At 41.0% G+C, this 26147-nt stretch overlaps 1 protein-coding gene across 1 annotated transcript in view; it reads right to left on the bottom strand.

Annotated features, from left to right (window-relative positions):
• Window positions 1-26147, bottom strand: part of ahrra (aryl-hydrocarbon receptor repressor a) — a 79125-nt gene that overhangs the window by 30758 nt on the left and 22220 nt on the right. The window lies entirely within an intron of this gene.

Below are 26147 nucleotides of genomic sequence, written 5' to 3'. Positions count from 1 at the left end.
TTCGTTTCCCCCTTGTGACATGGTTACACGTCAAGGGATGAAACGATTTAGAGACATTCCCCCCCTGGTCTGTTGACAAAACATCATCTGGGGACAGATTTTTTTTTTTTTTTTTTTTTTGGCCAGCAATTACAAATATGCATCTTTCTGAGTAGATTATGATGCGAGTGAGTGATGTTTGCTGGGATGAAGGGGGGTTAGAGTGTGCATGTGGACCTGAGAGGGAAAGCCTAATCTCTGAGGCGAGTTGGAGGGGGAAAAAAAAAATCTAAATAGAAAATTTGATTCCTGAACACAACAACAACAAAGGCTTTTGTTGTGCGCTGAGATGCCGAAGCAGAAAGGAAGTGATATTATGACAACACAAATGGGATCACGCAGAACAAAAAGTGGAGATGTAAACTCTATTGTTTCCACTTCTCTGTTTTAGTTGGCAGGCGGAGGCGCTTGCCTCTGTTGTTCTACACGACTAATATGCCGACTAACTCGAGGCCTCGAGCAAAACAGACTTGAATGGCAGCTTCTCCAGTCTGCTACTGTATGCGGTTTGATTGCACGGCCCGTCGTTGTGAAAGTTTTACACCGATCCGATTTTGAAAGCCACCTCGGCGCTACTATGAAAAGCACCACCGGCGCGACAGATATTTGTTTTTGTTTTTTTTTTGGGGGGGGGGCGCAAATAATCTCGTCTGTCGCCTTTCCAACGAATCCGCCGAAATAGTGATTGATGGAGCCGAGGTGCTCTAAGTCTGTCTAAACACTCCTTATGTTTGCCTTGTCGAGCCTTGGCAAAACGAACCACAGCGCAGACCCGATGTGGTGCAATACTTACACAGACAATTAGAAAAACTAACTCAACGCTAATGGCTGGAGACCCTTCGCTGACACACTAGGAGTCGCATCCAAGGCTCGGGTTTGCGTGACGCGAGCCAATTAGGCAAGAAAAGAATTTTTATTTGCCAGAACCCGGGAAAGAGAGAGAGAGAGAGAGAAAGAGAGAGAAAGAGAGAGATCCTTCTAAAACGAGGCATAAACAAGTTTGCGAGTCTGTCGCTGGAGACGCGAGCGCGTTCCACCAGTTACGACCTCGACCGCGAACAGCGTGTCCTGCAAGGCCGGACTCAGGATACGGCGTCCCTCGTGACTCATGGTGATGAGAGCGACAATCCTGTCTGTGGGCTGAAAGGCAACGGATTCACACAAACTGCATGTAGAGAGAGAAAGAGAGGGAAAAAAATGGGCACACTAAAAAACACAAAGAGGTTGTATAGTTTGAGCTCAGTGGAAAATTTGTTGCGCAATTTCTGGTGCGTTTAAGTTTCTCTCTTTTTCTCCTTTGCTTCTTTTATTTGGAACATACCTGTTTTAATATTCTTCTGTAAGTTTTGTGAAAAATTTGATATCACCGCTTGATTTTAGGTGGTTTCCTGCTGGCAATCTTTGAATTTAATAAAATTAGATGCGGATCCAATTTGCAATAGTTTTTTTTATTTTATTTTATTTTGGAGAGGAAGGAAGGGATATGAGATGTAGACAGACCAAAAACTACAAGAGAAAAACCAACTTATGTCAACCAGACATGCAAATTAACATCACCATGGTTTCAGCTTTTAATGCAAATAAACTACAATCATTTATGTTTTTTTTTTCCTTTGAACTCTAGTTTTATAATAAATTTCAGTGCTAGGAAATGCAAGTAACTCTATAAATATCATTCCCTTGAATCCTTGCTTAGGTCTGTAAGGTTGTGACCTCTTGCTCTCTCAAAAAGACTAAATTGCTTCATAAAAGTTGCATTCAAGCAAATCCAGCTGGCCAAAGCAAAACGCAGCATTTCTACAACTACACTCACACAATCTAAGCTTTTACAAGCAGTCTGGAAACTATTAGACCTTAATTACAATAAAGTCTTCGTTAAAACTATAAAGTTCATGTGATGTTACAATGGAGCAATTTTACTAAAATAAATACAAAAAATATGCATGTGCATATGTTTCAATACGCTATTAATGCATGTTCCGAATATGATACGTGAAAAATGGCTGAGAAAGATGAAGAGGAACGTTAGTAAGTTAATTTAACTGAGGCCCTGCTTCAAACATCTCCTTCAACATTCATTAACCAGTTGAACTCTTTTGCTCCCCATTCAGTTTATGTTTATGTTTTATTTTGATACATTTTCAAATGGATAACAATGAAAAGGTTCAAAATACACGATGATTTAATTTGATTTGCGCCACCCTGTAAGAAAGTCGCCAACGGAACAGATTGTCTAAAAGTTGCAACATCATCGCCTGACAAAGTTCTGCAGTAGTAAATGTTCCTCTTGTTAGATTAAAGTCAAAAATTGTGAGAAATTACTATCATTTGTAAATGTTTTGGGGGAAACGCCGTTTAAATCTAAGACTGCATATAAAAAAAAAATTGCATTCATCCCATGACTTTCAAATTCGACACAAATGTTATCCCCAAAACTCCACATCATATTATCAGCACTTAGCAGTTAGTCAGATAAGAAATCTGAACTTGAAATTCAGAGTAAAGGCCTGGTTGATTATTATCTTTCACAGTCCTAATTGTGTCAGTCTAAGCTTATGAAATATGACAGATATGAACCCGGATTAGACCAACATACGTCTGACCAACTTCCTCTTGGTAGATAATTACAGAAGTCATAAAACAACATTTAGTTACACTAAGCTATGATAATCTTTGAAAATATATAAAGGGTGATAATTATGAATTTTCCAGGCACATAGTGCTTATTTACAGCACAATCATGTAAGTATGTTACCTGCAGTTGTTTAAATCATACATATCACATATGACTTAAAAGAAATTTTGCAATTTGAGACTTTGAAATTGGGGCTCTGTCTCTTTAAGAAGCTTTTACTCTTCCCAACAATCCGCTTTAAGCATGACATCACAAGATGTAAAATAACCACATCATCTCTCACCTCAGTCAGTACATCTTTTTTGTTTTATCCACCAAAATGTAATCTGATAAATGATCCTGTTTTAGATTCACTCACTGATTATTAGAAACAGTTAACGGTGTCATAGCACAAAGTTCTTGTAAGTTGCAGAATAAAATGCCACCTTTAATGTGTATAACAATGAAGATTGTAATCTCGCGAGCATTCTGTTATTTTCATAAATATAGCAGCATTAAAATCATACAGGAATTTGACTTCAAAATCAATCTATAAATTAAATTTACCAGCAAAGCAGTTCAAAAGGCTTTATGTCATAAAAACACAAAACTAAAATGTCATAAAAACCCCCATGGTGTTACACGCCCACTGGTTATGTTAAAAAAAAAAACATCCTTGGTTTCAGTTTGGTCATTTCATATGTTTCTCAGGAAGTGGGTAGATTACTTAAACTAATAATGCACTGATCTGAAAATCTGGGCTGATATCAGTATCCGATATTGGTATTGCTGCTGTGGATAATAAACAATATCTACCAATATTATATGTCCATACCTTTTTGACATGGTGAATTATCTGTTTTGCCAAAAGATGATGTAGGCAAAAAAAAAAAAAAAAACGTTTGGCCAAAAATGACTTTGGCCATTATTTCAGGAAGGTGACGGGATACTAAAAAATGACAAACATCGTCCAGTACCGACGTTCATGACGACATAACGTACATCCCTAAGCTTAAAAAAATTCCAGTCCGTTGATCGACTGGTTTCAGGACTCAGTTTATGCCAAGGAGAACTTGACATATCTGTACACATTGTCTATGAAGACACTGAAAGGCCAAGCAGTGTGTAATTAAAGGGGCGCAAGGTGTTTAATGTACCCGAGGTTCAGAGGGATCAAGTGCCAGCCATAATGTTAATCATGTTTTATGCATAGCGGCTATTATCATGTCGTTCAGAAGACAAAGTCGAGGTATCATGTTTCCATGCTGGCTTTCAGTGTGTGTGTATGTGTGTGTGTGTGTGTGTGTGTGTGTGTCTGTGTGTGTGTCTGTGTGTTGAGTATTTTTATTATTTTTTTGTCTTCATTATACTTGTGGGGTTTCATTGCCTCATAAGGGCCAAAAAAACTAAAACACGAGTTCAAAGAGCTGCTTGATGATCAAAGTTTTTATTACGGTTCTTGGATGATGGGAAAGGTTAAGATAATGCAGATTCTGTTGGTTAGGGTTATGGGAAGGGAACAGTTAATATATGCCATATGTTATAGGATCTTGGTATACATAGACATGTACGTGTGTATGTCAGTGTGACCACAATAAAGCCAGAAATCAGAGACAAAGTACAGCATTTGGCTGGCTGTGTTTCCTGTACGAACCAAGTTTACAGTATCTGTGGCGACTTATTATGCTTCTAATTTACAACATTACTTTTCCTCACCTTAATCTTAGAATATAAAAGGAAAGAATAGAATAGACAAATCCTTTATTGTCCCACTGTGGCGAGGCAGCATATTCAGGTGAGTGGGACATGCGTATTCACACGAAGGTAAAACTAAAAACTAAACTTCGTTTACAGCTCCTATTACTACAGCTTTATATCATGTCAAGCTTTCCCCATATATTTGTAAGGAAAGCATCATTTATGATCAAACAGAAGTCTGACTTACATTATTTAAGCACACATTTCTGTGGTAAAAGGTCTGAACAACTTCAGAAACATTTGATTTTACGTGAAGGCTCAGCTGCTAGAGCCACACAAGCCTATCTCTTCTTTAATTTTGACTTGTGTTCGTAAAAGTAAAATATAAAAAAAATGACAGAAAACAAACTTGCAGTTAACTTGTACGTTCGCCTGTTCTCACTGCGTTCCTGTTTTTTGTTTTTTTTTCCACCACCATCGATTAACAATGCGCTTTAGGAATAGTGGCTTTTCTGAATCTCTCTTTTTTTGTCTAAGTGACTGAGTGACAGAGATCCATGTTATTAGCTGAGTCCCCATTAGCCATAGAACTGTGCAAACTGAAATTACACAAATAAATTTGCTTAATGGAAACACGTCAATTTTCGGTAAAGAGTTTTTGCGCTGGGATGAGGTGGTTTTTCAGCAGTTGTAGTTCAAAGAACTGCAACGACAAAATCTTTTTTCACACCAAACGAGCCACATGATCAACAGTCGGATGTTACTACTGGCAAAAACCACGAAGAAGACAGCAACAGGAAGTAGTCTTTTTAGTGGGTTTTAGGGTTTTTTTAGATTGTTTTTTATTGTTTGACAATCTGCAGTTGGCTCAACCAGAGCTCTCACAGCATCGCACAGTTCATAAAAAGTCGTGCGTCATTCGAAGGTGTTGAATCCATGGCTGAATCATGAATATAATCTCATGCGGCTGTATAAATCCGCTGCTGTTGTGAGTTTTAACAACTTATCATGTGAACAAGCTTATTCACGTGTGAGTTTAATTTAATTTCATATTTAATGGAATCACCACAGTTGCAAAGTTGTGTTTTCTCGACATTCGAAGAGCATAAACAAAGATTCACTAACATTTGCAATGAAAATGCAGCTACTTCTTACGCTATAACTAAAAAATTGTTAAAACATTTTCAAAGCTTTTTTTTTTCTTCCCCCAAGTGAAATATAATATCCTGCAAAACTTGAACAGCACGTCTAGACTTTCACAGTGAAGAAAAACGATTTTAAAAAAACCCTTTTTTTCAGGTATTGAGTGTGAACTCTACCTCTGCGTGTGATTATGACAGACCCGTGATTGTTTCTGCTCACGGTCTTGTCTCTTTGTACTTGCAACACATTGTTCGATCACTTCAAGTAGCGCAGGAAGGAAGGACATATGCTCCCTTTGCTCTGGCCCAGCAGGGAACATGTGCAGTACTGTGTGAAATATGAAGTATGAGTTGCTGTAAGACGTCAGGGGACGGAGGGGGCTTGGCAAAAATGATGGTGGGATCACGCAAACTTGCTGAAAAAAATGTTGATGAAGGAAGGCGACAGTCACGCCAGCTTGGGATTGCACTGCAGATGTCACTCAGTCGCCACTGTGTTTTGGCATCTGTGGTTAGCGTGATCCTTTGAGTGTACATGGGTACATATAGCAACATATATGCATGTGTGTGTGGTTAATTCCCAAGCATCTAAAGAGATTTTCTGAGGATAAACAAACACTGACCCTCCCTGCCCTCACTAAAGAGACCATTGCTGTGAATATCAGGATTACTTTCTGCTCTCTGCACGTGAAGCGCTGCCAGCTGCAGCCCACACGTCCATGCTCCCCGTAGAGGGAACGCTACAAACACAGCGAGGAGGGAGATTTAACTCCGTTTTCAGTCTGAATCGGAGCAGGAAAATGTAAATAAAAGCTCAACAAAAACACTTTTTGCCTCCAGTTTATATGGTTTTCTTCCCTTGTTTGTTCCTTTAGCAGTGTCACGACCTTGTGGGAGAGTGTCTTCCTAGTCGAAAGCAGGCACAGCTCACCTCTGATAGTCACAGAAAGGTAACATTTACCATGACAGACAAGTCTCAATGTCGTACTAGAAATCAAACAAGATGACAGACTTCAGCGTGAGAGGAAGACAGTTCTGATTTCCTCAAGTAATTATCTAGGTAATTGTTAGCACAGAAAAACAAAAATAAATGTGAAAAAGCTTTATTTTTTCAATTTTAGAGTGTTACTTCCTGTAGTTGCTAGCTGTGCTGCGAAGGAAATACTACCTTGCATGTAAACATAAAGTGGAAATTTATTTTCAGCTTCAATCTGCTAAACGGGAAGAACGCTGTGAGTTTTTTATTTTTGAAGCATTGACAGCAGTTTCCCTCTGCTACTTTTCTAACTTCCTGTTGGGACTAGCTGTGCTGCAGTTGTATGATTATCTTGTATGTAAACAGAAAACAGGCATTTGGTTTTAGCTGGGCAACAATCAGAAAAATATGAAAGAAAAAGATACATATGTCTATTTTTGAATGAATGTTTCACGGGAGTTTTTAACTGGTTCTTTTCTAACTTCCTGTATTAGTTAGCTGTGCAGCAGTGGCAACAGTAGAATTTAAAATCTTTCTTCCACAATAACAGTGGCTTAAACAACAAAATGTTTTTTTTCTGTTTTCAAATGTAAACGTTAAAATTGAACATCCATGCATGTACGCATCAGCTGTTGCTGTGTTAAACTTGCTGCCAGAATAACAATGAAATAATTGTATAATTAAAATAATTGTCAAAATGAAAAAGCCAAGTTTAAAATACAGTACAGTGAACTCAGTGTTCTTTTAAATAGCAACTTCAAACGTCTGAAACCTTATAAAAACACAATGATGTCAACTGTGAGACAAACACAGAGCGATCTTGTGTTGGGTTTAAGGCGTGCGTTATTTTAGTCCTCACCAAAACCCAAATACAGCAAAACCAAACTGTACTTCTGTGTGAATGTGTGTCTGCGTAGATCATCCTTCCTTTTTTTCTCTCGCTTTCTCTCTCTCTCTTGCTCTCTGCTTGCGTGCGTGCAAAGCCTGATGATGATCCCATCACCATGTGGTTAAAATGACACCGCTTCTCACGAAAGCCAAGTCGGAAGCAGGGGCGAGCGTGTGTGTTAGTGTGTGTGTTAGTGTGCGTGTGTGTGTGTGTGTGTGTGTGTTTGAATCAGAGAGGGTAGAGGGAGAAAATAAAAAAAGAGGGATCGCGTGGGGCAGTAGCGCAGAGTCCAGGAGGGTACGGCCGGGTCAGTCGGTGTCTACTGACCCAAAAGCCTCTACATCCCCCGCATCTCAAACAGAGACACAAAACACTGAACTGTCAGTTCCACTGCCTTCACCGGACTGTTGAAGAAGATTATCGGCCTGAAAACACTTCTGATGTCAAAAACTGAAGCTGCATAAAAAATGTTTTGCTTGCAGAATTGGTAGACGAGGACGTTCTTCTAAATCCGATCGCTTCCAAGCGTTGGCACGAGAAAACTACATCAAAGATTCACGGAAATATCAAAACCTGTTGTCATTTAACATTTTTCCTTCTCAAATATGACATTGACTTCTAGAAACGGAGTGCATTTGCTCCATATAATTGAGTCTGATGAAACTCTGAGAGCCAGTCTCTCAAACGGACTCCGTTGGGCCATATTGTCTTCAATTCTCATTTGATTCCGTGTTTGATATCATTAGAAATCTTAGAATCCACACTTTCTGTAAATAACTCATAACTCCCCCCTCCTGAGGAGACTTACTCATGGTTTTCCTGTGGCCAGCCACATTTCGGTTACCTATATAGACATCTGCAGGATAAGAGACTATAGAAATCATGTGCTTCTGATATCTTTCTCGAAGCCGTAGCTTGAAATGCAATCAAACAGACGGGCATCTGCCAAACGTTTTAAGACCAACACATGCTCGGCCTCGGAGAACCCCGGAGCTACTTTTATAAGTCTTTATATTTTGAGCTTATTTCCCGGACGGAGCCAAGGCATTCCAGAGGAGGCTGGAAACTCGGAGAGGCGTTCTGAAAGCTGTATGTTGAACATAAAGCCCTAATGTGTGGCACGCTTCTCCCGACGAACCCTTCAATTATCGCCCGCTCTCTAATGAACCTCAGTTTACACCCCGCGTCAGTAAACCACCGCTTAGCAGCAGCTACTTATAAACTTCGACTCGTTGTCGGCGCCCTACAGCTGACAACGAGTCGCTGTTGCCGGTCCAACAGGGCAGCGCCTGTTGGACCGGCACCCGCTGGACCGGCGCCCGCTGGACCAGCACCCGCTCCTCGGATGTCTAGTGCTTTTGAACTCCGAAATTCGAGGGATTTTGGAGCAACTTTTCTCGTTTCTGTTCAAAACTTCTTTGACCAATTCCTCAAACGTCCGTGTATCAACGTCCCTTATCTCTTGTGCGCTTCTGATGTCGCAACCTCCGTTTCCTCAGAGAAGTCATAAAAGCCGTGTTTAGAAGCCTAACTGCTGCTGATAAGTGAGTTGGCAGAAGGTGGCAAACGACTAGTGAAACAAGCAGAAGTGCTGTGGTCCACTGATTGACACTTTATTGGCTTCATCTTCAAGGCTCTGCTAGTCCACTCATCACCCCCCAGCCCACGGTTCACTTGTCAACAAGCTGCTTTTTGGAAACTTATTTACTTGAGTTTTCTGAAACATCAAAACAAGGTAAAACCGAAGAACTTAGAAATTCCCAAAGCCTCAAAGCTGCCTGGACTTTTTGCCGTGTCTTCCTGCTGTTTCCTTTTCGACTCTTCAGCTGGGGCGTGATTTATGAGCGGGATAGCAGAAATTCCTGTAGAATGGCTTCAGGATGTGCGCCAGGGAAGGAGCAGCATCTCTAATTCGGGAAAGTATCAGCGGCTTAGAACACATGGGATCAACACACGGGAGCCTCATTCCTCTCCTTAGCATGAAAACGCAGTAAACTTTAGTATTATTTTCGTCTCCTGCCTTATAATTACCTAAACAAAAAAGAAAGTTTCCCATTACTAAACGTAAAAAAAAAAAAAAATTAAAAAAAAAAAGGCATTTAACTCATTTACGGTGCCTGGCAAAAGTATTTCCACTCCTTTTTAAGAGCAGGGTACAAGTGTATTCAACTCTTCTAAATGAGTGGAGCAACAGTAGTGAATGTTTGGGGGATTCGTCAAAATAGCTCAATCTGAGTCATTTTGGATGGAGCTATGTAAAATCTACATCTGGACTTTGACTGGGGCGTTCTGCTCTGATCTACAGTTCCATTGTAGCTCTGGCTGCATGTTTGGAGTCATTGTCTTCCTCCCATTGACTCTGATCAGTGTCCATTGGGAAGAATAAGCATTCCCACAGCATGACGGCGGCACCACCATGTTTCGCTGAGAGGAGCTCTGTCACCTACAGCTTGCAGCAAAGTGCAAATGGACTTTTAAATGTCTTTCATTTAGCAACGTTCACACGACATCTTTAAAAATAATAGATTCATATTTATGGGTGAAAGGGGAATAAAATGTTCTTACCTTAAGGGGTAGGAAAACTTTTACAGTCCACTGTCCGGATGCTTATTCTAGCAATTGATTTTTTTTTTTTTTTTTTTACGATTAATCGGTTAATCAGATAAAAATTTTATACATTTTGAAGATTTTTCATTCAACCACGTAAGCCTTTTCTTATACGATATTAAAAATGCAAATAACAAATCAATTCATTTTTAAAAAAATAATAAAATAAACATTTTATTGCTTAAAATGCAGTAACTTAGCATGTGAAAAGCTCAGCCAGGCCTTCCTGCTTGACTTCGCATAAATACAATGTAGAGCTGATCTGTTTTTTTAATAAACCAATTAATAACCAGTTAATAACCAACTGAACCAGGTGAAACTAAAACTTTGCCACTTGAGGAGTTCTGGGTAGAACATATTTACATAAAAAAAACTTATATTTTTTTCATTTTAAATGCAAAATGTATTGATTTGTTTTTTGTACAGTTTTTGGCTTAATTGCTGCTCAGTTTCATGCAAATTAGCCTTTTTTGGAGTCTGCATGCTCCAGCTAGCAACTGATCAATCCCTAAACCAGTTGCCGATTATTTCAATAAATGATTAATCACGATTAATCGCTTCATCTCTACTCAAATTAATCCCACTATTTGTCCAAGTTGAGCCAGTTCCTGTGGAGCATCTTCCTAAATTCTTCTAAATTCTTGAACTTGCACGGCAGGTTTCAAGCGTCCATTCAGGGGGCCGTTCTCCTGTTACACACACACGCACACGCACGCGCACGCGTGCACGTACATTCTGTCCTCTCTCACACTGTAGAATAAACACGCCAAATACCCACATCCTCCTCATCCAACAACAGGGCTGCAACTGTTTCTCATGTGACAGGAGAGGGTGGGGGCGAAGGGTTGGGATAAGGGGTGGGGTGGAGTTGGGGGGTTCTCCTGAGCGGAGGGAGTGGCGAAGAATAGCGTGCGAAGACCTAATGCAATGTTTCGAATCCAGATGGGTCACATCAGCAGCCCGCAATCAACATATTTGGCCCTGCCAAGTTTACACGCTTAACAAGTAAAAAAAAAAAAAAGGACAGTAAAGAAGAAAAGAGCTCTCTTCTCCCTCCCTCTACTTTCATCACCATCATCATCATCATCACCAACGTTTAGGTTCTGTTTATACTACTCTGCAGATTGTTGTTATGTATTACTGAAGAGAGAGAGAGGCAGAGGTTTGCCTCTCTGACACCAGTAATTGTTCCCACCACCACAAGGCCACTTCCAGCTGCCAAAACTACCTTCTCCATCCGCCAAGCTGGGGGCTGAAGAGGGGGCGGTGGGGACACCTGGTGAGTCAGTGCAGCTTGGAGCCCTCGCCGCGCGCGTTCACTGGAGCCCTGTTTGCTTGAGAGACTGATGATATCTGAGCCTCCAGAGCAACACCGGCGGCAAGAGGTTGCAAGAGCTTCAACATCCTCACTCTGAATTATCAGCGACAAATCGCACACATGCATGGTTGCATTCGCACAAACACACACCCCAAGAGGCTGATCTTTAAGAGATTTCTGCCCTGACGGTGTGTGTGTGTGTGTGTGTGTGTGTGTGTGTGTGTGTGTGTGGTCTTGCCAGTTAACTTTTTTTGTTTCCACTGTGTCCTCTGATCTTTAGCCAGCTGTAATGTGTCGGTTCCAGCTTTTTAAACCGACCGTCCGAACCAGACAGCCTAAAAGGTCTGCTTTACCGATTGTGCACGTCTTTAAGTTAACTTTGTCTCACGCTGAGGGGAGCTCACCAATCTTTTATGGTGAGGAAGCAGATTTAAATGCCGCAGATGGCGAAAAGAGCAAGCAAAGCTCGCCAAAATGTACAGAAACGTGCCGGGTTTCTTCGGGCTTTTGCACTTTTGTCGCACTTGAAAGTTTCAGATCTTCAGACAAACTTTGATTTCAGACAAAGATAAGAAGAGTCATAAATACAGACGGCAGCTTTCAATTGAAGGTAACTGAAAGTAACTGGTTGTGCTGCAATTAGTGGCAAAATCTGCCTTTGAAAAACAGAGAATGAGTCATTTATGTGGTTGTGGAGGACTTTTGACCAATACACTGGAGTTTGTTGAAAGATTAATGGTCAAGTTTAGGGTGATGGCACTGTGGTTTAATCAAAAAGTCTGGACTTTGATGGAGACAAAAAATCTACATTTTATTGATTTATTTTTAGGTATTTTAGGTATTTAGGGTTTTTTTTAGTTTTCACTTTAGCACTTAGGGTTAAGGACAGCTCTAACCCTATAAGGCTAAAGCTCCAAATACGCCGAAGCTTAAGCTCACAAAGTGATGGCTGGACATTTTCCTTCAGGATCTCCTGCTAGACAGCAGGCTCCACTAAAAATGGAAAGTTGTTCCAGTCCTAAAGCAGCAAGGAAACCACAGATCATCATACCACCACCACCGTATCTGTCGGTATGATGGTCGTTTTTCTGGAACGGTTGGTTTTTCACCATACGTAACAGAACTAACATCACTAGTGAACGCACTTACGTCTTGGGGATCATCAATTGATTGATCAATGGATGCCATTTTTGATTGATTTTTAGTAATTTTAGGTAGTCAAACGACTTGGTCTCTCATCTGCTTTGCGTTTCTTCAGATTAGGTTGCAATGTTTTAATTTTTGAGATGAGCATACTTTAGATAGTTTTATTTAAGGGATTTTCTGACTCTGCGGGTCAGGCGGCTGGTGAAACTGGACCAGCAGAATGTAGCTTAATCAAAGTTAATTCACAATTTGTCAAATGTGGGTAATATTTCACCTACGATCGGGTTGATGTGGATAGATGTTTTACCTTAATACATGAAATCAACATTTGAATTACTCACTTTATCTTTGATGTTAAAATTTTATTTCAGGAACCATAATCTGTTAGGGGTCAAAGGCTTTTAAAAGCACTGCAGCAGCATAAAAAAAAAACCTTGGAGAAAAAGAAAAAACAGTAAAGAAAAAAAAATATAAGATAGGAGGAGACGTTAAGAAGAACAAAGAACGAAATTCTTCTCTTCCACAGGCAGGCAGTGAAACATGAAGAAAGCATGTGGTGGAGGGAGGGAGAAAGCCTTTTTAGATTTCACCATCCTGCGCGACGCCGTCAGAGCCAGCGCTCCAGATGTGGCTCAAACATGCATCGAGTTTCATTGAGATAAAAGTTGGGTCGGCGCAGACTTGGCTTTCGGATCAAACCCATTCCGGCCTGGCGAATGCTCGCGCGCACACAGGCAGCTACGGTAGTGGATGAGTGATGGGCTTTGGCTTCAGTTTTAAAATGTATTTAAAAAAAAAAAAAAAAGTGTTACACAAGGGGAGCCAAATTACTCGGTTTTGATTTATTACACAGCCGCACCGTGATGAACACCATTTACCCGGCATTTATCCACAGCTGTCGAGACTGATTTAGGGAGTCTCAGAGTTCACATCATCGCTGTGAGCTGAAAACTAACAGCTTGAAATGTTCGAGCGCTTTATTATGCTCCTAATGGCAAATGTAGAAAGCCTTGCAACTCTTTTCAGGAGCCCACATACTCCTTTGCTTTGTTTGTTGTCGTCAGAGGGTGAACTTTCAGCCAGTCGAGACTTAACTCCTCCGTTCTAACAAAGGATATTGAACCAACTGCCGCATTTCAACACTTCCCTGATGTGAAAGTCAGCAGCTAACATCACATCTGCTTTCCCTCCCCTTTCCCTTTGCTCCATCGTCACAGCTTCTGCCTTGCTACACATTTAGAGTCATTACGGAGAATGTTACACGCAGAGGAAGAGCATGAACTCAGATGCTAGACGGGTCAAGCTGACGGCAGCATAAAAGTGCTCAAGCGCCTTGCTTCAGACATTTTTTTTAAATGTATCTCTCAGAAAAATGAGTTGCAGTGAATGAGTCTCTTGTCATCATTCATTGATAATAGATCCATATCCAGGAAGCCGGCGGCTGGTCCAGAAGACCAAAAACCACTAAAAAGTTACAAATCAAAAACATCTCAGCAGTTAAGTCATGAACTGTCGCCTCGCTTGCATTGAGTGATTGTTTACAGGAACGTCTAATGATTATTTACACAGGAAACTGAGGTTGGAGGCAGCACGGCACCACAGATCTTCCTGTGTGAAACACGATTAGAATTAAAAATGACAAGCCTTTTCAGATAAATTAACTGCCTAATATAAAAAGTAAAGAGGTATATAAAAAAAACTTCACAGTCTTAACTTAATTTGACATACTCTGACTAAAATAAGTGTAAATGCTCCTATGTATTTTCTAGATGAAGATCATTGGTGCTGCACAACCTCCTACCTCAATTTCCCAAGTAAATATTCCTGTCACTTTGTAAATAGCCACCCAATCAAAGTAATGATGGTCTAAAAGTTAGTAAATTGGTGTTAACATTAAATAATGTGACAGTTTTTAAATTGGAGCTGATCAGACTAGATCTCAGCTTCAGTCCAGTCCTGACTTCTGCTATTATCTCTTGGCATACAGTTTTTTTTAAGACATGCATTCCATCACTTGTTCTGGTGAAAACTGTGTTTTATGGATGCTTTTAGATTGAAATATCTTCCTTGTTTTGTTTTGGGGTTTGTTTTGTTTTTTTAATCAGCAATAGCTGATTTATTTCAGCTATTTCATTGGTTCTTGGTACACTTGGTCTTTTCACACCTGATAGACGGTTAGAATTGGTACGATTGGGGACCAAAACTGTAACATTTGTTACATTTTGTGCTTGTGTTCCCTGTCAAATGATCCAAACGCTTATAAAAACCCATTTCCCCCACTTCACCAATAGTGGCGCTGCACCAAGAACCACTGAAGGAAGCAACGTGAAAACCTCTGAAGTAGACATGAGCGCAACGTCTTTCTTCAGGAAATGTAAACAATAGTGGAGTGATGTCAGATTTTAGCAGTTTTCGTTGTTGGTAAAAGACCATGCTAGGCATTCACATAGGCGTTCGAACCATGCCAGAGTTCACTTCAACCGAACCGAGACCGATGTTTTTAGGGGAACCAGAGTTTGTTTGTTGGTCCGCATCAGAGTTTGATTGTACATTCACAACCCCCTCTGGTCTTCCCAAAGGAGCTGGACCTTTTAGCCAAACAAACTATAGTTCGATTAAAGCGGACTAAACAGGGCTGGTGTGAATGCACGCTTAAAGAGCAATGCTATGCTCACACCTGATGTCTCAACAAGCTTAAAATGAAAAACCCTTATATGTGTGCCAATCTGCCTATTGATGTAAGAAAGTCATTAATATTCAAGGTACTATAGCATAGCATGAACAAGCGATCTGTATCTGCTAGACCTTTTTGCATTTCTTTGACTTGTATTTGTAAAAAATTACAATAGATAATGTCATAGGTGCTTTCTGTGTCTCCAGTTCATGTTTCGTTGAGTCTTCGCCAAACAACCCGACTCATAGGCTGCCAACAGGAGCACTGACTGTTGCGCTTAAGGCATCTTTCATGGAGCCTTTTTTATTTTATTTGTTTTCAGTTTCACTTAAATCACATCTGAGAGAACGATCTTTAATCTGCCGCGCAATCAAATGACATCTTTCTCTTCAGACTTCTCATCAGAAGTAAGGTGAGTAAAATGGAGGCTAAAAAAAAAAAGTCAAGAAGAGGAGAAGGAATGTTTGTGATCACCGTTTCCAGACACAGATGATGTGTGTGAGTGTGGAGGCTATCGGTCATGCGAGGGATCTTATCGGATCGGTGTCAGAAACGACCCCCCCCAACCCCCCGGTCTCTGTGAGCGCGTCTCCCGTTGTGTTTACATGTGGCTTACATTTACACGGCCTACTGCACCACATCAGTCTGTTTCCTCCCAGTGTGCTGTGCCTCTATCTGCGAGTGACTCACTGTTTACTGTGTCAGCTCCCCGTCCCAGAGGTGTGCGCTCGTGCATCTGTCCGCGTGCGTGCACGCCTCTGGGTGGGTCTACATTGGCGGAAGAAAGTAGGGAATCCCTAAAGTGTGTTTATCCTCGGCCGGTGCAGACTTCCAGGCATCGCGTGCGGCGGGGCCGGACCTCTGGAGCCAGGCCGCGCCTGTGCCGCGGCTCATAGCAAGAGGCACAGGCTGACATTTAGGCACAGGGCTTAAAGCCGGCGTCATGGGACGGTTAATGGATTTCAACCATCCACTCACCTGTCATCCCTATTAAATCCAGAGCTTCTCTATCCGTGGCCAAACGAGATCGCTTATTGACACAACAAGCCTTCATCTGGTTAAGCTCAGGCCTGTAGTCTTGAGTTTTGTCAGAGGAGCTGCTCCCGGCTTCCCTTCTGGAAACACCGGTTTGCGCTCATCTCATGTAAATGCCAGATGGAAATGTTTTGTCTTTAGGGGAATCAACAATGTGCTGGTGATTTTGAGCAAAAAGTGGCTCCTCGGCTCCAGAACCAGCTGTTTTTGATGACGGATCCAGAAGCGCAGTGTGGGTGGCCAGTCCACAGCAGATCACAGCAATGACAGCAGAAACCAGTATGAAGTCTCCTTTGTGTGCGAGAGTATGTTGAGGTTTTGATGTTAGGGAGTCAGAGCTGTGTCTATTTATGGCCGAAATGACAAAAACACGACACTGCCACGAAGGGGCTGAGTCTTCATCTCAGAAGTATTTTTAGGGGCAACGTTATTTTTACTCATACATTCTGTAGAGGAGTGGGAAAATACAAAAGACTTCATAACACAAAGCATGCAGTCCCGTTTCAGGGCTGATATTTCTGTCCACAAATCGCTGGTGTTTAGTTGTCACTTATGCCTGGTTTCATGCGGCAGGTTTTTAAAATTGTCCGCTGATTTTCACAACCTGTGAGACTCTTATACATGACGATACAAAAAAAAATCATACATAACCGATTTGGTCTTACCAGACACGGACAGATTTCACTCAAACATTCAGATGAGAGACGAGAAATATCGCAAAACGTCTCGAGTCCTGATGTGAGCTCAGAAGTAAACAAACATGGCCGACAAGGAAAAAGCAATGGCGACAGTTTGTGACTTCACTGGACTTTCTGACAGTTGTTTTGTCAAGTCAAGTTTATTTGTGTAGCACATTTCAGCAACAAGGCAGTTTAAAGTGCTTTACGCCATAAAAACATGCTACAGCACCCAGTTTAGAGATAATCAAAATGATCAAGCAGATACACCAATGTTCCAATTATTATGAATCAAAGGAAACCCTAAACAGGTAGTTTTTAGCCTTAATTTGAAGAAAATCAGTGTTTTGACTGTTTTGTAGTTTTCTGGAACTTTCTTCTGGATTGGTGAAACTTGTTGAATATCCCCGATTTAAGACCAGAGTAGGCCAGATCTCTCTTAACCCACCGTACACTGGAGGAATATCTCCTAATATTATCTTAACATTCGCCACGATACTTAGGCCATCCTTAAGATATTCAGAAGCGGAAAATTGGGTAAAAAGTCGACATAATTATATTTCCATGCTTAAGGCGAATACAGTTGGTAGAACTGGATTTTATGAGGGATATTAGACAAAGGAGGTTGCAGACAGAGGCAGACCACACTTATCAGCTTCAGGTTTTGAAAACTGTTTTTTCTTCCAATTCACAATTTTGTATTTTGTTTGTTTATATAAAATTCCAATAAAGTGTGCTGAAGTTGTACTGTGACAAAATCTGAAAAGAGGCTATTAGTACATTTGTATAAGTTGAAGATCTTGAACATCAAGCAGCGCCATCGTTTTTTTGTTTTTTCTCTAACACACCACACTGTAGACTGTTGAGGTAACATACTTCTTCTCTCCCACATCTGGAAAAAGTCATGAAAGGCCTGATTAGATGGTTCACCAGCAGTTCTTCGCTTCAGATTGTAAATCTCTACAAACATGGCAGATTTTTTCTTTTTGGTGTGTGTGAGTTGAGCTTTGGTCATCGACATATTTCTTCCGTCATGCCTTGAAAACATTACGGAGGAGAATTGAGTTTTTTTGGGGGAGGTTGACTATACGAATGGCAAAAATGTCTACGCTTTCGATACATCCCTTCACACACACACACACACACAAAAAAAACTGGACAGTCTGCAGAAACAACGCCATACCACCCTGGCTGCTGAGCTTCTCGGTGAAAGGGAGCGGCGATAAGGAAGATCCAGTGATAGCATCTCCAGACAGATTTACAACCCACATGTAGGTGCTTGGAAGCGCAACATCCAAGGCCTGTTTAGCTTATTCTCTTGACGGATGTCTTAAACAGTTTGCGCTAAAACTACAACTGCCTCAAAATAAAGAAACAATTAAGGAGAAAGAGCAGACATAAGTCGGCAAAATGTGTACAATGCATAAGCGCAAATATGCGTGCACGTGACGAGGGAACCTGACACCGGGTGCAGCTTGTGATGCACACCACCTGTGAAAACAACACCACAAAGACTTCCTCTGTTTATGGACTGGCCCTTTAATTAGCCTTTAATTGGGGCGCAGCTCTTACAGTTAAGACAGTGGGAGACAAGCAGCCAGCTGTGCGATCAGAGGAAACAGCGAGTCCTGTGAACGCAGGCACACGTTAAGCTAGGGGATCGCTAACGCTTACGGACCTTAAGGTCGGTTCCAAACCTCACCTCTAAGACCTCCCCCCCACCCCCGAAACGCTTGGAGATTTACAAACCGCATCCGAGGAGTTACGCAATGATCAAACATGTGGCCAGCAGTGAAAACAAAACCGTGGCACGCAATGGGAAAATAGGTCATTTTGCACACTCGCTTCTTCGTCTATATTTTCCCAACTCCCAAAGGAGCGGTTGTGCAGGAAAACTGGTCGGACGGTATTAGCTCACCAACATACCACCGCTTTTTTTCCTGACATTAGTCTTTCAAACAGTCTTTTTTTTTTTTTTTAATAGTGGAGCAGGGGCACGCAACATCTTCTACTTTTAGAGCCGCTGGTGACAGGAGGAGAAATCTACCAGGAAGTGTGACTGAATGTTACTGGGAAGAGAAAATGACAATGTGGGGATGATCCAATGGAAAAAAAAAGATGTGTGTGTTGTGAGATGGCAGAACAGCCATACAGATTTCATGACGCCCTCCAGAACATCTTATTCTCTCTCTAGCTCAGCTAGAGACAGATTTCCTATTTGTTGTGAAGCAACCCTAAGGATGACCACATTTCCAAAAACGGCATGTTTCTGTGCCGCGGCTCACGTCATTCAGACGCTGGAGCCGTAAAAAACATCACGAGTGTGAGAGACTTGGCACAAAGATGTGTTTTGTTTTTGTACTGAAAATGCGTAATTTGATTATGCTAATCCTGGGAACCCAGTGTTGTGATGCTATGAAGATTTTATAGGCCTTGCATCTTGAATTTGGCAAGACCTACATTGATGAAATCCCCGTTTTATTGCAACCAGAAGAAAATGGTGTGAATGTAAGAGTGGGTCTCATCTAGTTATGATGTGACCCACTCTGGGGGGCTGTTTTTTGGTGCCCCCCCAAAAAAAACAGCACCATTAAAGCGGGATGTACCGTACTCATTCTTCTTCTGTGGTACATCTCTATCAGCTTTGCATGCTAGCTTTTTGATAGTCCTTTGTGCAATATATATAGCTTTTTTCTGTTTGAAGCAAAATATGTCTTTTCTGCCATTGAAATCCATCTTTTCTGCACCACCCAAAAGGCAAACTAACATGTTAAAGCATCACGTCTGCTCTTCAGATCCTCCGAATCACATGTAAGTTTTAAAAACAAAAAGAAAAAAAAAATTAAATAGCTCATTTACTATTAGAACCAGGGATGTGCACATGTGGACGCCCCTGACTGCACGCTCAAAACAAACCACGCGCCTGGCCTTGATCTCACGCTCTGCAGCTCCGACGGGCAGTAGATGTGACAGGCACGGCGCGGACGGGAGCAGGCGGGGGCCGAGAGTGAGATGATAAAGCATTGTGACAGAGCGATTTAGCAGAAGAGGATGAACTGTAAATATTGACCCCAGATACGAGGGGGAAATGGGCATGGCGCACCAGCAGGGAGTCGGTACAAATCGGGCGTATGCACTCAAACACAGCATGGCTCTTCAGGGTGCATTCACACCAGCCTCCGGTTAGTCTGCTTTAACTGAGCGCTAGTTTGTTTTACTAGAAAGTCAAACAAACTAGTTGGGGAGGTGTGAATGCGTAATCGAACTCTGATGCGGATCTAAAATAGTGAACGCTGGCCTGCCTAAAAGCCCAGGTCTGGGTTCGGTTGAAGCGAACTTGGGACCAGCAGAGACTGCTCCAAAAGCAAGAAGTGGACTGTAGAGCAGAGAATTCTGGGTGAATACAACCAAACCAAAATACACTTCAAGAGTCTAACGCTAGATGGAGAAACGCCTCGTGGATTTTTAACAGCGACATTAAATCTGACGGTAATCCATTTTTGTTTACGTTTTGTGAAGAATAAAGTTGCGCCCACTCCTTCTTCTGAGGTATCTTTTTGTCGTTTCCTTCAGTAGTTTTTTGATACAGCGCCACCACAGGCGAGAGGGGGGGAAACATATTTTTCGATTAGTTTGACGCAGTGCAGTGTGAAAGCGAACCACACCAGCTGAAAATGTAACAAATGTTGCAATTTTGGTATCAGGTGTGAAAGCACTCCTTAAGGCTTTGGATCTTATTTAAAGAAGTAAAAAGAAAAAAAAAAATCTCCATGCATCCATAAATCTGTACGGCTTAATGTAAAGCTCTGTTTAAAGTCGACTTTCAGGTAAGTGCTGCATAAATCACTGGATCATCCCCCGTTGACACGGCGGAGGCACCGCCAGCAACACGCGCTTGGCCCTGACCCCCTCGGCGTAAACTGTTTATATAAAAGCAGCGGCCGACCCCGAGGGAACCAATCGGGTGACTTCTTGACCTTTTGAACCCCAACGACTAATCCTCACACACACCGCGCCGCTCGCTGACCCCTGAACTTCTGGAATGTGCCCCCCCAGCAGCGGTACGGTGCCGGTTCCCAAGCTCCACGAAGCGCTCCGGCTTCGGGAAGGAGTCACGCCGCCTGATGCTGTAACTCAGCTGTTGTGCAGGCCGCCTCGCCTTATGTAACAATGCTATAAAACAGCACTTCTTTTTTTTCCCCCCCAGAGGTTTCTGTTTTATTGCAGCTTGGTTGTTGCTTGTGTAGCGTTTTATAGCCGCTTTAATTCCTGCTCTAATTTTAACACGTTGGCCTTTGATGTAAACAAGGCTATAAATTTATGAACATCTCTATATTACTTAGTAGGGATGGCGAGTATATTTAGGGATGGAGCTACTTTAATTAAGGTTGGCCAGGACTTAAGCAGACTTAAGCTACTTTCTAGCTATATTAGAGCCATTTCCTAGTACAGATCAGTGTGACTCTGCTACACTTCGCCTCCTGCTCACCTGCTTAAACTTGCAGCATTCTGTGACTCTAAAGTTTCAGAGTTTGGCGCTAATTGCTCAAACAGTTTGCATCTCTCCAAATGCATACCACAGAGACAATATGCTGTATAGGTAAGTAGATTTTTGTTACTTTGTGCTTAAATACGTGCAGGACCTCATTCCTACTGCAGACACACTGCCATTACAGCCAAAGGTTGAAGATTATCTCTGACGAGTGACTCGACTGCCGCGTCTTTACGTCACCGCCCAAGCTTGCGTGGATATGGGTGAGGTATTACTTTAAATTAAATTGAAGCAACAAACAAAGGATCACACAAATGCAAAAGAATAGAGTTGAGTGTTGCTGTTTTATTGAGGAGGGAGCAAAATTCTTCATTGTTCTTGAACTTTTTGATATTTTTTTTCCATGTCACAGCTTTAAACTTCAAACAATTTTAAGTTGAGATTTTATGACTTACCAGCACAAAGTAGCACATAAATTTAACATGGGAGGAAAACGGCGCATGATTTTTAAGCATTTTTACAAGTAATCTGAAAAGCGTTGGACACAGATTCATTTAGGCCCCTTTACTCTGATATCCTAAATGGAATCTCATAATTTGCAATGTTGTGCTTTTAGTCATACAAAGTTCAAATATGGTTAAATATGGGGGACGGTTGGGCGATCCTGCTGCTTTACAATCAAGTATAGCAAAAATAGTGACATTTTTGTTTCTGTCTGTGGCTCTTGTTTCTCACACTGCATATAGCTCTCTAACCCCCAGAGTCATGAGCTAAAACGTTATTTTTTTAAGCACAGAATGCGTCTAACCTTGTATGGGTTGTTAACAGAAGTGAACCAGTGGAAACAATGAACGTTGTCTAGCTAGCCAACTGGAAATAAATTTGCACTTACCCACATTAGACGCAAAAAAAAAACACTAGCTAGATAGCTAGAAAGAATATATTAGCAGCAGGCTAGCGGCAGCTGCGTGCGACTCAAACTTTTGCCTGACAGAAAAATACCGGAAGAAAAAAAAACTACATATACGAGATTAAATAGTCCTTAAGACCTGTGTGTGGACATGCTTTAGGTCGGGTTGCTTTTATCCTGAATAACAGAAAAATTAGCTTTTCTCTGTCTTTCATCGTTTTCCTCCTGGCTAACCACAGCAAACCTCATGTCTTTTTTTTTTTTCAGCTTTATAAGTCATAGTGTAACCAGCAGCAGGATGTTTTAACACAGCTAGGCTTTGTTCCTACTGTTCCCCTCTCCTTGCTGTGGGACCTGAACAGCCAGTGCTGGACAGAGACTTTATCTCACACCCAAAAGTGTGAGAGCTGTGAACCTGATTCAAAACAAAGATGATAATTGTCATGACAGAGACTCATTCAGTCTTCCTCTCCATCTGTGTGTGTGTATGTGTGTGTGTGAGTCTCAGAGCAGGTCCTGGTGCCCTGTCCCTCTCCCTCCCTCTTGCCCCGCTGCCGTCCCTGTAGAGCGGCTCATGCATGGATACAATGTGCTCCTCTGTGCTCTTTGAAGGCCGGCATTACCGTTCACACGCAATCCCCACCAAACACTGATACGCTTCTGTCTCAATCCGCTTCTTCAAGCCGCTGTTTATTTCCCCTCCCCAAATAAACTTTTAGTTTTATTTCGCCCTGCTTATGACAGCGCACTGGAATGGCATATTTGTTGTTAAAATGAACACACTTTTTCTTTTTTTTTAAATAAATCCATGGTGTTCCTTAGAAATGTCAAATGAAAAAATGACGGACCTGAGCCTACAGACACATTAAACTCACCTGAACTACAATAACTACTGAAAATAAATATGAGATAAGTCAAAGCAAGTGTTTAGAAGGACTAAGCTGCTAAATAACCAATGTTTTGTTTTTTTTACTTTAGGTCATTTGAACACAATGGAAATCAAAGTATGGGATATTTAATTTTTCAAGTAAGCATCAAGCTGTTTTCATTTATTTAATTATGCTCATCATTAAAGTTTTAACGTGTCCTAAATGAGTTCAGATGTAAAATATCAGCAGAATGAGACTCTTAACTCTCTTTGTTCCTTTTTTCTTTCTTTGTTTCTTCCTTTCTGTAAATCTTTTTTTATTTATTTTGTTCTTTAGGAGCATAAATTTACGGCATGGAATCTTTTTTTGTAATGTGCAGTAAGCTACAAATATTTGTTTTAAACAACAAATTAAAAAAAACGGAAAACGTGAAAAAATTTAGTTAAATTATTGACTTGGTAGCCTTGGATGTTCGGTGAGTAGGTAGTTGTCAGAATATATTTCCACTTTATGTGAAAATTTTTTTGGATGAAATTGTTCCACTGTGAGAATAAACTACATAAAACAAGAACAAAATAAGAATAGAAAATAATATTTTTATATATATATGTATCTATGCAAGCTTCAGTATATGCAAAACATCTACCCAGGAAATTTGAATCTTTTGTTTTTGCAGAATTTTAAATACATTTTCATTCCACCTGCTTTGCATGAAAAAACAGCAATCGACCAAAAGAAAAACATACACTTTTAAAAGTCTGTAATCGTTTCTGGTATCAATGCCATTTTTTCCTCAATAGCCACCATTTATCTGTTTCTTTGTGGCAGCGATTCTAATTTTTATTCATTTATTTATTTATTTTTACTGAAAACTATTGCACATATTGGCCAAATACGCTGCTTTTGCCTCTTAACGCGTCGCTAACAGAAATATGAAAATAAAACATAAAAACAAACTAAACAGAGAGATTAAAAATAATTTAAATGCCATTTAATTTTGTCCATAGCAGTCCAGCACGGTGCCAGCATCCTTTTTTTTTTTTTTTTAAATGAGTTATTAATAGGTTTGCTTTTGCTCTTTACTTCCTCGTCTCCGTCTGCAGATGGTCGCGTAGTCAGGCGAAAATAATCCCCATCAGACAGTTATGTAATAAATGTGACAGGCCTTACAGTAAGGCCTCGCTGTCCTCTGTCTGACTGTATGTGAACAGACTCTGAGAGCTTTTCGTCAACATGCTTGCCTGCCTTTCACTGCCACCTTGCACATTTGTTTTTTTTGTGCTGCATTTTTTGACCTGTGCTGTTTGTTTTGCCCCGCGGTGCGAACCAGTCCCTAATGCTGTCGCCAGACAGAGCAAAGGAGCAGACCACACACACACACACACACACACACACACACATGCCGCGCATGACAGGACGGTTTTAGTCGGCGTGCAAGCATTTTATTAAAAAAAAATTTTTTTAAAAAATGATAGGAAGCAAATGAAACGCTCCTTCTTTTTCTTTTCTTTTCTTTTTTTTCTCTCCCTGTCTTTTTCATTCGCTCCCTCCTTCCTTCCTTTCCTCGCTCTCTTCCTCCGCTCGCTTCAACAGATCGTTTTCATAACCACTTTTCTGAGGTCACAGCTTCGTCTGCAGTAGTCACGCAACCCTTTGCCTGCTCAGTCAGCTTTACACATACACACACACACACACACACACACACACACACACACACACACACACACACTTTGCCACAGCAATACTACGCCGCACTACAGAACAGCCAGTCTTAAAGAGACAGCGAGCGTCTTTCTCCCAGCCTGCACAGCATGTTGCAGCCTCTGCTCTTTAAGGGTCAGAGGGTCTATTTTTGGCTCCTGGAGCTCGGAGCGCTGACACATGGGTAACCTGTGTCTAGATGCGAGGAGCATTTATATTTAAATTCTTTGACTGGATCAGAATTTTACAATTTAATCTTTAAAATACAAGAAATTGTTTCCCCCCCCCCTAATGTGTACAAATAAAAACAAAATGTTGTTGTTGCAGCATTCTTTTTTGTGCTTGTGTGTTTCTGGGGTGGTGATGAAGACTGAGAAGGCAAAGCCATGTGTCCTCCTGCCTTGATCAGGAAGTGTCCAGTTGCTGCTCCCACCCTTTCATCACCTGAGGCCCCCGAGGGGGAAACTACAGTAACTGGGTTTGACAGTGGGGCCAGATGAGGAGGAAATGAGCAAATGGTGGGCAGGAAGAAAGTAGAAGTCGCTGATTATGAATGAACTTAAGGGGCCATACAAACAAAGGGATTATTCATATTACCGCTGACGGAAAGCGAAACCTTTGCACAAGTATGCAGCTACTCTGGCATAAAGGAACACCAGATACAGTCGTGGTAGAGAGAAATTTAATTTTATTTAAATGCTGGCGTTTTATATGTCTTGTATTGTTTTTCCCAGAAACATAAAAATTTTGGTGTCATGTTTTGTTGAAAAAAAAAAAAAAAAAATGGTAGAAATCGTTGACTAAGTATTTTTACACTTGAATAATAATTTGTTTTAAAAAAACAAATTTTTAATCTGGAAAATAATTTTAAACTTATTTAAAAATCATCTTAAAAAAACTAAATGTTTCGTAAAAGAAAACTAGACTTTTCTTTTATGGAACCAGTTTTAAGCTAAGCTAATTCTTGCACTTTTTTGTTCAAATTAGTCAAATATTAAAGCTGACATTCATTGTGTTTTGCATTCATTTAGCATCTTAAATTAGACTTTTACATGTTTCTGAACTACAACGGAAGCTACATACTTCTTTAACCCCTATTTTATTCTATATCTAAGTTAGCTGGTTGACAAGCTAGCAAGTGTTAGCCTGTAGCTTTGCGAAAACATGAGCAAAAATGTCCTTATGTTTGATTAAAAATACCCACTAAAAATGTTGTGCTGATAGCTAAAAGATCCCATATCCGGTTACAGTTTGTAACCAGCTTAGAATTTATTAAAGTACGGCATCAAGATGAGGAAGGCCGCATGGAAAGAAGTGGAGCATCTTCCCCATCTGTTGATGCACACTGCTAGCTAGCTGA

This window comes from Poecilia formosa, unplaced genomic scaffold, assembly GCF_000485575.1.
Source record: "Poecilia formosa unplaced genomic scaffold, Poecilia_formosa-5.1.2 Scaffold108, whole genome shotgun sequence".
NCBI lineage: Eukaryota > Metazoa > Chordata > Actinopteri > Cyprinodontiformes > Poeciliidae > Poecilia > Poecilia formosa.
Note: the sequence above shows the minus strand (reverse complement) of the source record. Positions and strands in the feature narration are given on the sequence as shown.